This window comes from Electrophorus electricus, chromosome 5, assembly GCF_013358815.1.
Source record: "Electrophorus electricus isolate fEleEle1 chromosome 5, fEleEle1.pri, whole genome shotgun sequence".
Classification (NCBI taxonomy): domain Eukaryota; kingdom Metazoa; phylum Chordata; class Actinopteri; order Gymnotiformes; family Gymnotidae; genus Electrophorus; species Electrophorus electricus.
This window is the reverse complement of record NC_049539.1, coordinates 11,774,663-11,779,509: the sequence shown is the minus strand read 5'-3', so window position 1 is coordinate 11,779,509 and position 4,847 is coordinate 11,774,663.

Below are 4,847 nucleotides of genomic sequence, written 5' to 3'. Positions count from 1 at the left end.
CCACCTGGGTAGCAAAAGTTAAATGGTGTCTATGCTCTATCCAATTTATGCTATTAAGTTAGGGAAACTATTGATCCAATGTCTCCTTCATGGCAAACTTGAAAGGTTTGCCAAGCACAAGGGACAAAGTCCTAGGTCTGGTTCTGCATAAGTCTGACAGTGAGTTTGGTGCCAACCAATCCTGGTGGTGTTCATGCACAAGATTAGTACCCAGCCTCCCAAGATAATGGGCCATATAACTCACAGTCTGCAGGCTGGGGTTTTCCTAAGTCCCATCAGCATCAGTGCCTTGAGGTATAGTCTGAGGAATGTAGTTAGCTACTGTGACTAGCTCTAAAAAGTGCACATTGAGTGTGCACAAAAGGGACCATTGATTACCATTATCATAATGCATACAGGCAGTCATTGTTCTCTAATCTCTGATAATAAATCTTGCTAGTGGATAAACCAATAAATAATTACTGTAAAATTTGCATATTTTCCGGTTCAAAATTATTTTCTCTGTTAAAGGCTCATGAACTCTGGGCACACCCAAGTTTTGCATGTCTGGATTTGGTTGTTTCAAAAGTGTAACAGCTCTAACAGTTACACAGAGAAAATGTTATCGCCACAGAAACCTATTTTTTGTAAGATTTCTACAGTAGTACAAATAAGCCAAAACATTTTTCTCACGTTCATATGTCCAAAGGATGAACATGTCATTATTGTATTTGATTAACTAGAATAACACAGGTCTGATGGCTGATAAGAACTCATTCTCCGAGTGCAACATCTGCTGCATTTAAGTCACATATTTATGAAGACCCCCTCCCTGCTTCAAGATCAGCGAGGGATTATTAACATCAAAGTCAACAGAAATGTCAACAGGGCTATCTTTGAAAATGTCAGGAGCCCTTTGCATATCCCCAACAAGCCACCGAGACACACACACACACACACACACACACACGTACACTCCCATGGCACCAGTGAGCTTACTATAAAGTAAGCCATTCACTAGCTGAGAGACAGACACAGGACTCAGATGACATCACAAATGGTTTCACACTAAGATGGGGCCTCCTGCTCTGCTTCTCTTTTCCTCAGAAACAATTAGATTGGCTGGATTAGGATTATATACCTTCTTCTATATTGTTGGTTTTGTTTTTTAAGTTGCAACATGTACTCTGATATAACTACTTCTGGAAAAAAGGCTTATTAAGGCTTATCATAAAGGCTTATTTAATGTTAGATATCCCATTTTTAAAACTGACATGTACTTCTCAATCACTGATACAAATTGTTACAAAATATATTGCATATATTGCATATATTGCATACATTGTATACATCTCCATGTAACAGTTCTGTCACCTTTGACCTCATGACAACTCCCCTATTTGTTGACACTTGATCCTGCCCCCACCTCACCACTAAAGCTTTGTTTCTCTGTTATTTTTGACTACCATGTCTAATCTCATTAATCTCTTGCTTACTTCTGGTCATGTTCCTTGTGCTCTGAAAACTGCTGTCACTCCCATTAACAAGAAACTGGACCTTGACAGTTCAGTTCTGAAAAATTTTAGACCCATTTCTAACCTTCCTGTTGTCTCTAAACTTCTTGAGAGGGCTGTTGCCTCTTACCTGCAAGGCTTTTTATCTCCAATAATCTTTTCAAAACTTATCAATCACTTTTCTGCTCCTATCAGTACTGCTCTTGTCTATGTTTTAAAATATTTTTTTCTCACTTCTGATTCTATTCTTCTTCACCTTAGTGCTAACTTTGATATGGTCAAGCATACCATTCTCATTTCTCTACTTTCCACTATTGTCTTTACTGGTACTGTGCTATCTTGGTTCAGATCCTATTTCAAAGTCAAAGTTAAAGTCATATTTATTTATAGAGCACTTTTTACGACAGCTGTTGTCACAAAGCAATTTTACAGATGTCCACGTCCAAGCCTCCAGTGAGCAAACCAAAGGTGACTGTGGCAATGAATAACTGCCTAAGAGCAAGAGGAAGAAATGCTGAGAAGAACAATATAAAGAACAAAGAACAAAATAAATAAAAACTGCTGGGAGGAACCACAGCAGTTGATATGGGTTAGGTTTCAGCATGGTTTCATGAGTAGATATACCTCAGCAGAAAGAGAGGATAGATTATTAGACATGGCAAAATATGAAAGTCTGTAAAATAAGGGTAAATAATGTGCAAGGGTGGGCTCCAGCAGATTTAGCTGTAGCAGCACATCTTATAGAATAGAGCCATTAGGTAATATAGACATGAGGTGCTCCCTGGAACATTAGCACTTTGCCAATCTCAGCCAACAAACCTGAGTGACAAAAAGGTCAAGTGGCAGCATCACAACATTACAGTTTACCATATTTCTCAATGTCCACGAACCTCCAGATCTACAACTTTACCCAAGATGAGAGGTATATAATAAAAATCGTAACTGAAACATAATGATATTCCATAGCTTGGGAGATTTATAGGAAAAGGCTCTGTCCCCTGAGGTAGATTTCCTTATTCTTGGTATTAATAAAGAGTCTGCACCTTTGATTTAAGCAGATATTGCAGATCATAGTAAATCAAAATTTACTGTGTAGTACTGTGGGCAAGACTGTGTAGTGTTGTGTGCTTTGCAGATCATTAGAAGAATTTTATAGTCAATACGAAATTTTATTGGGAGCCAGTGTAGTGAAGCTAAGATTGGAGCAATATGATCAAAATTTCTACTCCTAGTAAGACATCTGGCAGATGCATTTTGACCTAATTGCAGGATTATTATGTATTTAGTGGTACATCCAGATATAAAGACATTACTCTAGTCCAATCTGGAAGTAATAAACACACTGACCAGCTTTTCTGCATTATGTAATAATAGTATATTTCTGATTTTTGCAATGTTCCTGAGGTGGAAAAAGGTCATACCTGCTGATCTTCCTCTAAGAGCCATCAGACCTCTACATTTTGTCAAAAATGCAGCAGCCTGACTGGTCTTAAATCTTCCAAAGTTCACACATCACTCCCCTGCTGCATTCCCTTCACTGGCTTCCAGTAGCTGCCCACATCAGATTTAAAACCTTGATGCTTGCCTACAAAGCCAAAAATGAACCAGCCCCTCCATATACGATGTCAATGGTCAAAGCCCAATCCGTACCTTGAGTACTTTGAACCTCAAGTTCGGCTCGACTTGAAACATCATGCTTCAAGTCTCATGGAAGATAAGTATTCTCTATTCTATATTCTCTGTCCTGACTCCCAGATGGTGGAATGAACTTGTACTGGCTTCCAGACAGCAGAGTCCCTTCCGGTCTTCAAACACAGACTAAAGACCCATCTATTTATGGCATATTTTAATGACTACTAATCCTATGTAAAGTAACTGAAATTCTAGTAATTATTGTACGGTGTTGTTTATTGCACTTACTGTTGTCTGTTATAGAACTTATGTGTTTTGCACTTCTAGACATCAACATTGATCCCTGTATTTGATGAGCATCCTAGTTCAAATGAGCATTCTAGTTTTTGTATATTGAACTCTAAGCTATTGTACTGGCTAGGATACATTCTGTGAGTAAATGGCAAAGCACTTTTATTAGTTGCTCTGAATAAGAGCGTCTGTAAAATACGTAAATGTAAATGTCAATTTAAATGTTCTAGAAATATTGTTTACATGAGCTTCAAATGAGAGACTGGGCTCCATAATTGCACCATTAAAAAATGGTGCGATCTGAAGACAATCAAGGTGTAACTGTAACATGTAACTGTAAATATGTTCAATTGTAAGATGGAACTGTACATTGTGTACATACATATACATATATACATATCCATATATACATTGTACATTGTGTATATAAATATAATATACATATATTGTACATACATTGTTAATATATTTTGTATATATATAGATATATATATATTTCTCTATGCACCCCTGTTTTTTTCCTCAGTTTGGACAGAGCATTCCCAAACCATTTCACTGCGAGTTATACTGTGTATGACTATGTATGTGACAAATAAACCAAACTTGAAACTTGTGTATTACATAATCTTAATAACTTCTGGCTGCCTGTGGGCATAATAGGAATACTTCTGTTTTTTCAGGATTAAGTGAGAGAAAGTTTCTAAGGAACCAGTGTCTGATGTCCTTCACACATTACTCAATAATATTAAGATGATATTTGTCCTTTGGTTTGGCTGAGACATATAACCAAGTGTCATCATTGTAGTAGTGGAAACTAGTGCAGTTTATGAATAATTTCACCCAGAGGTAGCATATATAAAGAAAAAAGCAAGAACCCTATAAAAGACCCTTGTGGGACATCAGAATAATCCTTGGTGTATGCTGAAAAGTCACCATTTATGTTCACATACTGATAACAATCAGCTAGGTAAGATCTAAACCAGGAAAAGGCTATTCTCCTAGCCCCAGGGGGAAAAATAAATACTTCTATCATGAAAAATAGCATGAAATGCGGCAATTAAATTAAGCAATATAAGCAAAAAGACACAACCCTTGTGAGAAGTCAACAACAGGTCATTAACTACTTTAAATCAGGGCTATATTGCTACTATTATGACCAAAAAGTCTGACTGAAATACTACAAGCATCTGGTTCAGTGCATCTGGTTTGAATAATTGATGTACATAGCCAGCATTCATGGAAGTGTAACATTGGTTTGTTTTCAGCAGGTAGGATTTCTTTAAGAATCTGTGTGGGCAATGAATATAGTAAGCAAGTGGAAGATTTTGAGGAGGAAATTAATGGTATTAGTTGTGGCTCTTTGATATGACTAAAATACTCTTTTTAAAAGAATTTATTTATTGCCATGGTTATTTTGGTAGTTGCCTGATT